The sequence below is a fragment of the Felis catus genome, chromosome A1 (genome assembly GCF_018350175.1).
Source record: "Felis catus isolate Fca126 chromosome A1, F.catus_Fca126_mat1.0, whole genome shotgun sequence".
Lineage (NCBI taxonomy): Eukaryota > Metazoa > Chordata > Mammalia > Carnivora > Felidae > Felis > Felis catus.
In genome coordinates, this window is record NC_058368.1 from 208,454,050 (window position 1) to 208,466,902 (window position 12,853).

A 12,853-nucleotide genomic window follows, 5' to 3' on the forward strand; every position below is an offset into this window, starting at 1 on the left:
GAGAGGGGGGGGAGAGAGGATCCCAAGCAGGCTCCACGCTGCCAGTGCAGGAGCCCAAGGCAGGGTTCGAACTCATGAAACCTGGAGATCATGACCTGAGCTGAAACCAAAAGTTGGATGCTTAACCGACCAAGCCACCCAGGCGCCCCTGCTTTTACTATTTCCAAAGGTGGTGCCTCTTCCATAACCTGACACATCATAAATGAGAAGAATTAACAAAGGAAAGAAACTGTAGTGAAGCCCTGCAGGGGGTGAGAGACAGCTTCCCTGGGAATCACTAGCCTTCAGTCTCACACCCACATCGGCATCGGAGCCATTCAAGTGCCTGCTCCCAGTGTCCCCACCCCCACCTCCCCACCCCCCGCGGAGGGCTGAGTTCTCATGTCCTGGGTGATGCACACACGCCACAAGTGACAGAGTGGCCTGTAGAAAAGCCACCTCATTCCATTCCCAGACCGAGAAAGGCCAAAAATCAGGAAACGTATGTGGTGGCGGCTGCCCTTATTTATTGTCAGAAAGCATTGAATTCTCCACGCTACACTCTTCTGAAACGGTATCGGCATCTGCCCTTACTAATGAGCCCCCTGACGTGGGCTTTCCGCTGGAGAGTAAAAGAAATCACAGCCTTCATGGCACAAACATTGATTGACAGGATTATTTACTCCATCGCAGTAGCATCCAGAATAATACAAAGAACGGGAGAGTTTGTTTTGTTTTTTTTTTTAACTCTTCTGGGGATTCAAATATCAGCTTATTTGGAATTCAAGAGGGCAAAACAAGTGAACTCCAGTAAAGTGTAAATAGATTTCAGTTAATTATGTATTTATTTACTTTATAAATCTATTATCTATATACTGTTGACTTCACTTAATTATCCTATTGCCTGTTGCTAAGTTCGTAGTCTAATTACCGTTCCAATAACACTTTTTCAGAAAGTCTAGTGGAAGTATTTTCTTAATTCCGCATCCAGTAAGTGAGGTTTGCAGACAGGTAGCCTCATTTTCCCTGCAGTCATTAGAAAGCACGGCAGACTTCTATTTGAAACACGTATGAAGCACACACAACGAGCACACACACACAGTATGCTGTTCCCAGTACAGCTCAGAGTGTCCTGGGCCTGGTGGAATTTAGGTTAAGGTCAAATACCCACACCTTGAGTTTGAGGCCAGGCAAGGGACATGCACCCCTGGTGTGTGTCCCCTGGGCTGGCCGTCTCCCTAACGAGCAGGAAGCAATATGCAGAAACAGCCAATTCTCAATTACTCGGGGGCTCTTGTCGAGCTACTGGATTATCCAATACCTCCATATTGTTTTCTTTTCCCCTCATGAGGCTTACCCCTAGAAGGTGATGGTGCAATATACGATTTTACCTCTTTCCCAAAGTTTTGGTGGGGCAGATATAGCGCACTGCTGAGGATGGGGGGGGGGTGGGGGAGAGAACTGTTAGCTATTTATTAGGATCATTTTCACTGGAATTGGTTCATCATTATAGGCAGAAATCAAATGTTTCCCATATGTGCAAAGCAATTCCCAGTCCTCAAAGTACTTTCTTTCTCTCTCCGCCTCCTTTTCTCCCTCTCTCTTTCTTTCTCTGTCGGCCCACTTCCTTCCAAGATGGAGAGGTGCTAAAAACCAGCAATTTCAATGTCTTGTTTTCATTTACAGAGTATGTACGCTCTCTGATTTATCCTCACAAGAAGGTCCTTGTTTTTCTACTGAGGAAATTGAGCCTCAGAGAGGCTAAGGGACTTGTCCAAAGCCATACAGCTAATAAGCAGCTGAAGATGAGATTCAAAGACAGGTTTTGTGATTCAGATGCTGTCAGCTTCTGTCCACCAGAGCCATCCCACCTGAAATAGCATGTTCTTCAATGTGAGCTGCTGGCTAAGGTTGAGGGGCCAGGCGTAGGTTAACGTTGAGGGAGAACTTTCTGCAGCAAGGGTAGGTTGACCTATAAACTATTTTCATTACATAGCATTCACCATCCATGGAGAGTCTGGAAAAAATTCAGAGATGTAGAACTGAGACAAAATAGCAAATGCAGAGGGTAAGTGTGTTGCTCCCTCTGGCTTGAGTGAAGAAATGGAAGTCGAGGCAGAAACCTACACGGGGAACACATATTCTTCGGACTTGACAAAATCCTACTGCTAAAGATCACTGCTCCTTGACCTTTGCAAGTTTTGAGGGCCACCTTATTCCTGATCTTCCAACATTTGCAAACTTACAGTTGCTTACTTATGAAATCATGGGCTTTAAAAAATATCTGCAAGATGAAATGAAAATAATTAGATGGGATAATCTCAATTACCTAACACTGGGTTGGGCACATAGTTTGGGCTCAATATGACAGCCGCTACTATGGCCATTATCGTCACCGCTGTCGTGGGTGTTAGAATAAGGCTGCTTTTCTCCTTATTATGAAATAGCCAAGCTATATTTCTTTACTTTGCCTCTCATACAACACATATAAACATTTTGTCTGAAATTGTATACCTTTTTATTAAAGATAAGCACAGTGACTCATGGTGATAACCGAGCCAACTTTCATACCAAATCCACTTTGATCTAGAATATGTTCTAATCCCAATGCTTAGACACTCCCACCAGGGTCGCTACTAAACATATAACTGGATTATTAGAGAGGTATTACTACATAGCCAGATAGGGTCAATAAGCCATTTCAATTAACTATGCCAAATAGTATATTTCCTTTCCTCCCTCCTTCCTCTTTCCCCTTTTTGTCTCCCCCCAAGCGTGATGGTTCACAGTACGTCACATTTAAATACCTTGAAAGAGAAAACAGAAAGCATCTGTGAGCAGTAATCAGATTTGCACACAGTGGTTTGGTTGGTGTCTTGTTTCTCAATCCTGTCATCGTTTGATAATTGTTTTCCCCACTGGGATTTATGGGTGGAAAGCCCCTCCCCCCAAATCTTCCCCATGCCTGAATTTCCTCTGCTGGGGATTTGTACTGGGAACTGCCTTGTCTGTTTCCAGAACTCTCTTCAAAAAAGCAAAGAGTTCTGGGAAGGGTGACCAAGCCCTTACAGCTTGGGATAGAAAAGTTTATTGGATGCTTTCTTTTTTGACCTGAGTTATCCAAGTACTTTGAGGATGTTGAGCAAAGGGATGAGGAGGTGGAAGAAACAGTGAAGGATTTCTGAAGAGAAGCACTATCTTCCTCACTGTTTGCCCAGGGCCAATCTTAGCTCTGAGTTCATTTACTCTGCAATGCAAACACCTTCCAGTAACACCAGACCGAACCTCTGATCCTCCCGCAGACCAGCTGACTTCTACAAACAGGCTTTCCATAGGGATTATCAAAGAAACAAACAAGTGGGTTTACACCAAGTGACTCAAGCCAGGCTCTTTCATCTTCCCACACTGAATCCTGCAGCCTGTAGCCTCTGTGCACGCTCGCTCTGTGTCCACTCTGGTCAGACCCAAGGTCTCCCTGTTCCTATGAGAGACCAATCTTCCATTTGTCCTCTTCTCCTCAAGGACTTTGCTTCTGCGGCAATTTCTTTCCTCCTCCACCTTCGCTTTCCTCTATTCATTTATTCCCCATTTACCTAAAAGCATGCTAACTTCTCCCGGCTCTCCTGTGTCAGTGTCCTCTCCTTCTTAGCCTCCTTTCCCCTCCAACAATTCTACAAACAGAGATTGCCCAGGGCTTTGCCTACTCACTTCATTTTCCTAACTGCCCCTCTCCCTGACCTCATCCAGCACCAAGGCCTTAAGCAGCATCAGTATGATGCTGCTGCTCATATTTACATTTCCAGCCTAGACCTATCTCCTCAACCCCACACTTCCCCTTCTTTGGACTTGATATATCTGTGTGGGTGACTAATGGGCTCTGGTAAGAGAACTATTGATATCTGCATCCCCCCAACCCAAAGTTACTCCTCTCTCCATCTTAACCATCTCGTAAACACTCTGTTTTCCAATCAGGAAATCCAGGAAAAAAGCTAAGAGAACACTTTTTCTCCTCATGACAAATCCAACAGGAGATTCTATCACCTCTCCCTCCAAAGTGCCTCTCAAATCCATTCAGTTACCTCTATCTCCACTATTGCTTCTTTGTCCACACCATAATCGTGTTTTCCCTAAATTCACCTCTTACAGGCTTCCAGATTCCATATTTACCTATACAACCCATGTTTCATGATGTCAGGATTATCTTCATAAAATATAAATAGTGCCATACCTTTTCTTTTCTTAAAACCCCCAAACAGTTTCCCATTGTACTTAGAATAAAAATCAAAGCTCTTTATCATGATAGCCATGGCTGCCATTAAAAAAAAAATCTAAATGGACATAAATGAAAAACTCCTAAGCTCACCAGCACAGGTGTAGATAATAAGAGATTGTCCCAATGCTGACAGAGCAAAAATTTCCTGTCCCTTAACCCGGTCATTACACCTAGGTGACACAGCTTTCTAAATCAGAGTGATCACCTCATGTTATTCTTGGGCTTCCTCACAATGTGGAGGCTGGGCTCCTAGTGTTAAGGATACTGGGAGGTGGGAACACTAAGTACAAGTGCATTCTTTTTATGACCTAGCCTTGGAAGCCACAAAGTATCATCTCTACCATACTCTGTGGGTCAGAGCAGTGACAAATTTCTGTCCAGATTCAATAGGAGGAAACACAGAGACCACCTCCCAGTGGTGGAAGTGACAGTCACATAGGTCATGTGAAGAATATGTGGGATGTGATATGCAGATGAGTGTGGCCATTTCTGGAAAGACCATCTGCTACTCATGTGGTCATGGTTGTGATATTACATTGCTTGGTCAAGATTCAATAAAATTGTCCCTAGGTCATATCTTGGGAGTAAGCAGATGATAAATTCTACAGTATTACACAAAGACTTGTAGGTGGTCTGCCTCCCAAATTTGAGAACTACTGGGGTCACCCAGCTGTTTCAGTTTGTAACTGATGGACCAAAGGACTAAAGAGATGATTATGATCGCCTGCTGGGAGATTGCCTGAAGCACAGCTGTTACCAATCCATTCCTATTCTGCCTGGCTTTAGAGGCCATTCTAGAGCAGGTGGAATTGGACACTGATACTAAATGATGGAAGAGACTGGGCAAGTACTCAGGTGCCGTTGACATGTGGGATGGACTTTGGGAAAGTTTGGGGTCACTTGGGTTTCCCCTTGATGTGGACCCTGAAGAGTTGTGTCTGGTGGTAGGTACTGGAGAGAGTACAGGATGAGCAGAAGGGGACAGCGCCTGGAAGGGGATAAAGCAAGGCAGTGTTTCTCAAAGTGCCGCTGGTGGACCAACTGTGTGAGAATCAGGATCACCTAGAGTGTTTGTCACAGGGCAGGCTTTTGGACCCCTCGCCTTCTCAATCAGAATCTTTGGGAGTGGGGCCCAAGGAGCCATAGTGTAACAGGCTTTCAGTGGATACTTATGCATTGTAATGTTTGAGAATTACTGAGACAGATGATGAGCCTAATTCTGGCTTATAAAATTGAGCCTGGCTCAGAAATAAGAAACCAGCAAAAGGGCCATGAGTATCTGTGTGTCATCAAGATGAAGCTAATCAAATACAGTGGAAAGATACTCTGGCAATGAAAGAGAAATGAAGATTTCAGTGCGCCTCAAAATAAGAACATAATTTAGGAGAAACGACTAAATAAATCTCAAAAGACTTCAGTTTGTACCCTTAAAACGCGATTCAGCAATGTTTTACAGCCTGTTGTCATTGTCATTTTTAATAAATGAATCTTCCCAAAAGAAAGTTTACAGTTTGACTTCAGAAACTCCCTCCACCTAGTGCTTCACAGAACTCAACAGGAGAGGGAACACATCTCTTTCTGTCACATTCGGCTGATTTGCACATGCAAGAGTCAGGGAGCATACATTTCCACAGAAGTCTAAGGATGAAAAGCCAGAACACTATTTGTATTGGGGGCACTTATGATATGATCCCATTCTGCTTTGCCTCACAACCCACCCGTCCATGGTTTCCATTAATATCTTCTCTGTCTCATCTCTGAAATTCTTCATCATCAATGGCTTATTGTTAAAAACTCTCTTCCTTAGCTTCGGGCTACTTTGCCAGACGGCTCCATGTTCCCCTGCCCCCCACCAAGGATTCTTTTTTTCCTGACTACTAAAGAATGAACTTCCTGATGATGGTGGAGACTTGGACGTGGAGACTTTCAAGGATGTGGAGACTTTCTGTCCATGCCAATGGGATTTACCCCTTGGATCTTATTGGGCTGGTAAGACACCCTCACCCATCTAATGAACACCCCAAAATGTCAGAGACTCCCAGAGAGCTTTGCCCTAGACAGCCAAAAATCTCCATGGCAACAGCCATCCATCTGCTTAACTTTTCCAGACAAGTTTTCTCTCCCTGGGGAGAGCTGATGGTGGAGCCTGTATTATTAGATCACACTTTGCATTCTTATCCCACGGATCGTTTAAAAAAGATGTTCTTTAACTTTGTTTCTGAAAGCAAAATCGTTGCTCTTTCTTTGGACGTCTCTGCCTCCTTTCCACCCTGCCTCCTCTCCCCCTGCACTCCCCACCCCGTACACTGGCGGGCTATTAAACAACTTTAACACAGTTGCACTTTCTTTGCTCCATATCTGTGTTTTTGGCTTTCTGAGAGGAGGTATTGTGCTAGGCAGGACTATTTGATTGGAGAACTGTTTGGACTGGGGCAAGTACAATAGTTAAACAGGATTTTTTTTATGGAGCTCAATTTCAAGGCAAAAGAAGGCATCGTGAATGCACAGATAAGAAAAAATGAAAACGTCGGCATAGACAGGACACTTGGGTCCTCCTAAAATAAGAGTCCACACACACAACTTCAACTCAGCTTCACTGAGTTGGAAAGTTGACTTTGAAATGGAATCCAATCGCTGAACATCTCAGTCTGCGAAGAGACAGAATCAGAAAAAATAAAAAACATACACGCTCATGAACGCAAACCAAAACTTTCACAGCAGTACTTCTTAAAACCCAGCGTCTTCGTTTCTTCACAATTCTTCATTTTTTCCACCGCGTGGGTTTCACCAGCAGAATGGCCTTTCTTTCTCCAATGCTTTCTATAAAACTTCTAGAGATTGGAAGACATAAGCTTTATGTCAAAATGGCCTCCAAATTCTGATGCTACAGTGAACCACAGCGTAGTGGAAGAGAAAGGTTGCATGAACTCAAACCCTCACTGGAGAGAGAACAAGGCACTGTGACCCAAGGAAACAAACACAAACACATGGCCGGGAACCAGAGACCAGGATTCTCAGCTCGACTCTTCCACTTTCTGGGTGGTCTTCCATGAGCTTTTCAGCTTATCTAGGTATTGATTTTTCTCACCCATGAATAGGTTAAATGAATTCAAATTTCTTCATAGCTCCAAATTTAGAAGGTACTGCCACTTGAGAACTAATATTTCTTTTTACGTTTCTGGCTCATCTTGCAGAGGAAACTAAGCATGGTTTTCTTACCGCATGAGTGCTACAGGAAATCACTTGCCAGTGTTATTAGGATGAATCAAAAACTATTTTGTTCATTTTATTTTCATTTGCTGTCAAAAAGTCTGTGCTCCTCATGCTCAGAATGCTTCATATTGAGATAGTAGAGCAGCTTGCATAGCAACTTCATTTTCCACGACATCTTTCCTATACACTGTATCTCCGAGCACTTTACAGAGGTTCCGTAAATAACACAATTATGGAATTACAGGGGAGAAAGGAGTTTGAGAAAAACACAAGGAAGAAAAGACATGAAGTGCAGATTTTTCCCCCCACGTTTTTACTGTGTGTACTGATATAAAGAAATTCTGCCCTCACTAGAGAATAACGTGGGCTAAAAAATATCACCTGTCTGGGGCTTTTTAACGTGATGGGACTTGTTCTCTGTGCTATTGCATGTGTTATGAGCTCAAACAGCTAGGACAAAATCTTATTAATTTCAAAGTCCACATTTTCAAGTGGATATGCTGGATGTTCCAAAGTTTGGAAGCTTAGAAACCTGGGGAGCATTTGGGTCTCTGAATCTCAGACCAGAACACATCAAAGTAACACTGGTGGGTCAGGGGGAAAAAAATTCCATAATAAAAACCTTGCCTCAAACCAGAGGTTTATTAAATATCAATACGGTGCTTTTCAGTTCAGTTAATAATTACTAACGGGTTGGGTACACCAAGCACAGATGTTGACGTGACACGACAAACTTTTGGAAACAAGAAGTTCACACGGACATGGACATGGTCCATGGACATGGACAAGGACATGGACATGGACATGGTCCAGATGTCAGAAATACTTCCTGCCCTTAGACACACATCTAGAAAGAGGTGAATTCATCCCATGCCATGGCTGATGCTCATTTATTCTCAGCATCACCAATGATTAGTATAAATTAATTTTTTTTAATTATAATTATTGTATACCTATACATAAATTATTATCGTTATTATCAATCAACGTAAATAACTAGTAATACATTAATGGTGTGCATTTATGTTGCCACCTCTTTTTTCGACGCACTTGAGTTAATTTTGTCAAGAAGAAATAGCTATTGGGGCGCCTGGGTGGCTCAGTCGGTTAAGCGTCCGACTTCAGCCAGGTCACGATCTCGCGGTCCGTGAGTTCGAGCCCCGCGTCGGGCTCTGGGCTGATGGCTCGGAGCCTGGAGCCTGCTTCCGATTCTGTGTCTCCCTCTCTCTCTGCCCCTCCCCTGTTCATGCTCTGTCTCTCTCTGTCCCAAAAATAAATAAACGTTGAAAAAAAAATTAAAAAAAAAAAAAAGAAGAAATAGCTATTGCCTTCTTTGATTATAAAAGCAATATGTACTCAAAGTAAAAAAAAAAAAAAAAAGGAAAGAAAAAGCAAGCAAGCATTGGAAGAAATTATATGATTTAGGCTGCAAAGCCTTCTCATCCCTCTAAATTCCTGAAATGTGTTAACCATATGTACTATTCATTTGGGTTCCCTGAAACGTAGTGTTGACTTTTCAGGGTACAGGTTCCCTCCTCTCTGACTCTGCCCAACAGGGGAGGGAGTTCCTACACTTCCCAAAGCCCCTCATCCCATTCTGGCTCTAGACCTTCTTTTGTCTCCTTTATACAAGGTTGCACTCCATCTCTTCCCACTCACTCAGCTCCTCGAGAGAGCCCACTCCTTCCTGCCTTGACCCCAGAAGAGTTAGCCTTGAAAAGTTGACGCATGCCTTGCAAAAGTTGGTCACTCTCCATGGCATCTGGGAGGTGAGATGTTAAGAAGAGGTTGGAGAGGGAGAAGGTCACCACTTTGCACAACTGAGAGCGCACTCGTGCTGCGTTCCATGGGACGAGCGTCCACGTAGCCCCTGACAGGAGTGGATGGTACCTCAGAAGCTGTGTGACGTGCTGGCTTGGTGGCCGGCATGCTCAGAGAAGGATGGTGAGCTGGCACAGAGGAGGCACTCAGTGCACGCTCTCTGTTGTTGTAGGGGAAAGGGCAATCAATGGCTCCCACCACGGAGGCTCATCCACTGCTCACACACGAGGCCTCCTGACACGGCTGCCTCTTGGCCTTGTCTATGCTGGTCACACAGAAGCCCACCCACACTTCAGAATGACCTGTAGCTCGTCTTAAAACAGACACTAGTTGGCCTTTCCAGGACAATGCAGAAATCCTCCAACTTGTAAAACAGTTCCCCCGATGCCCAAATGTGGTGAAAGTCTGTCAGTCTGAGCCAGCGAACCTTCCACACATCAAATGCCCTGCACTATCAACCAAACGTGCAATCTGGAAGTATGCTGACTGAAAATGGGAAGGGAAAAAAGTAAATGGCTTACAGTTCACATAATTTCTGTCGCTCCCTCCCCTCCCCGACCTCTTTTTGTGCCAATTTGAATCTTTTTAAAACTGGATTGATAAAAATGATGAAATGGCCAACCTCTTTCTTTTACTTTCTTAAATTAAAAACTCATAGCACTCCTGGGTCTGACTGACATTTGAAATTGTGTCAGAAGGATTAACATTTGTATCTGTTCCCTCCTCCTCCTTTCCCTTTCAGCCCTCCCTCAAGCCCAGCACCTTGAACCCTGGCTGCTTTGGGTTCTCCATTTCCAGGAAATGTCTATGTATGAGCCTTTCCCTAAATCCTTCTCAAAATGTATTTCTCTTAGGCCTCATTCATTTACCTTCCAGGTAATAAAACTTGATGCATTGGTTTTTATTTATGACTGCTAATAACTTAATGTATTACCCTTTCTATAACTGCGCACCTGCATGCATTTGCACGTACACACATTTTAATAAGAGTCTTTAGTACTTTACCCAAAGGAATGAGCAGTGATGAAATTTTAAAATGGCCACAAATGCAGATATTTGGGGGTTAAGACTGCCTAAAGCTATAATGGAAGTAACAACAGGGCAAACTGGGTTGTCACCATCTTCATTCAAAGAGAACCTTGTCCCCCTCCTGTCCTCTCTCCTACACCCTAACTAAAATACCCTAGACACAGCCAGCAGTCACCCATCACTTCTCCACATCACAGGGTAATAACTTCCCATGGCAAAGACAATGAAGATTCTACTCCTGAAGAGGAAGAGGTCCTTGGGTTCTTAAAGCTCCAGAGTTTGACCTGGAGAGAATCTTAGTGGCTGCCTTGTTGGTCAGGATAGGTTAGCTGCTACTTCAGTAACAAACAGCCCGGGATCTCAGTGGCTTAAAAACCAAAAACAAGTGTGTTAAATGAGGATCCACCAGGGGTTCTGCTCTGTATTGTCCACACTCTGAGACTCAGCTGGCAGAGCTTCCACTTTCTGGTTCCAACCTATCTGGTTGCCATGGTAGAAGGGGAAAGATGGGAGGGGGGAAGCGAGAGGGGGTGTGTGCACAAGCTATGAACATTTGATCAGAAGTTCCTCTAACAACTCCTCCAACACTTCATTCACCAAAGCAAGCCCATGGCCACACTCACTACCAAGTGGGTGTGGAAGCCAGATTCTACTGTCTGCCCGCAAGAGCAGTCAGAATATTTACGGAAATTCCAACCGATTAACTTAGAGTATCACACACTATCGTATTACAGTAAAATGCTGAGAACAGAGCCTGGCATTTAGCAAGAGTTGTTGTTGCTGCTGCTGCTGTTGTTGTTGTTGTTGTTGTTACTATCTATGGGACAACAGATCCAGCTACATGAAATGATTACCTGAGGTCATACAACTAACTGGGAACAGTGATGAAAATGCACATTTATTGAAATCATATAGTTTTTTTTTTCTCTTAGTTCATCTGAATTCCTAGAAAAGACATGATCAAACACAATAATTGGACCACCACATTCAACTAGATAACCAGTGTGGGGTTTGCTTTGTTTTCATACAGGATGACTTTCTAGAAGAGGGATCAGCAATTTTTTTTCTGCAGTGGGCTAGTTGGTAAATGTTTTAGGCTTTGCAGGCCATACGGTCCCTGTCATGCGACTCAGCACTGCCATTCTAGCACAAAGCAGCCACAGACAAGACATAAACCAGTGGGCAGGTCTCTGTTCCACCAGAACTTTATAAAAACAGAAAGTGGGCTGGATTTGGCCAACAAGCTGTACTTTGCCCAACCCTTCTTCTGGAACATCCTTCACTGGAGAAAGACCGGTCAATGGAAAGTCAGAACAAACCCAAAGAACCCTTGGGCGAGTTACCTCACCTCTCTGTGCCTGGGGGTCCTCTTCAGTACAAAACCTACTGTACAGGGTCGTTGTGAGCAAACAGGTCTGTATGTGCACCACACTTAGAAGAGTACCTGGCACACAGCAAACCCTCAAGTCACTGCCCCTTACTCTGTGCCAGCCGCTGTCCCCAATGCTGGAGGCTGGGTGGCTAGCAAAACAAAGTCCCTGCTCTCTTGAAACCAGTATTCTCGTCCAGCAAGTCAGACATAGAGACAACCAGATATGTAAGATGTCAAGGAGTGAAAAAGGCTGAAAAGGAAATAAAGCAAGATGGAGGGGAAAAGGGGCAGGGGCAAGACTCCAAGCAGAAAACTTCATGGTGGGAGTAAGCAAGACATGTGGACACCTGGAGACACATGGGGCTGGCACGTTTCAACACAGGTAAGAGCAGGTGCAAAATCCCTGAGCAGGAGCCTACACCAGTGTTCCCAGAGGGGAGAGGGGGCCTACCCAGCCAGGGGAATCACTGCAGAGGGAGGGGGGGTTCAAACTGAGTCCGGGGGGAACGTGAGGAGGGCAGGTGACCGGCCCTGGTGAGGACTCTGGATGTAATTCTGCACGAGACGGGGAGTATTATCACCATCATCAGTCATAACGATTGTTATCCTGTATGGTCAGCCCTGCTTGCCAGCACTTTTTCATCGCTCTTCCTTCTCCCCACCTCTTGTCCTTCTGCCCACCCTCTCTCCCCATCTATCTCTGCCTCTTTATCTGTGCTCCTGTAGGTGCTTTTTTTTGCCCTTTTGTAATCTTCTTTTGGGTAATGCTTAGCTCAGTTGGTGGCACGTGAAACCAAGTTGCTCACTGCCCCCTGGGAAGGGTGGCCCAAGCCAGGGGGAGGATTTGACCTAATTCCTCAGATGCTGGGCATCAGACTGAAAAGGTTTAAGAAGAACAAGATGAGAATTAAAGCAAAGACCATCAAGAATATTTTGTTATTTTTTTTTAAAGATGTATTTTTTTTGAGAGAGAGAGAGTGTGCAAGTGGAGAAGGGGCGGGGCGGGGGAGGACAGAAGATCTGAAGCCCAAAGCAGGCTCTGCACAGATAGCAACGAGACTGATACATGAATCGAACTCATGAGCCTTGAGATCATGACCTGAACTGACATCAAATGCTCAACCGACTGAGCCACCCAGGTGCCCCTTCCATCCTTTTTGCCATGG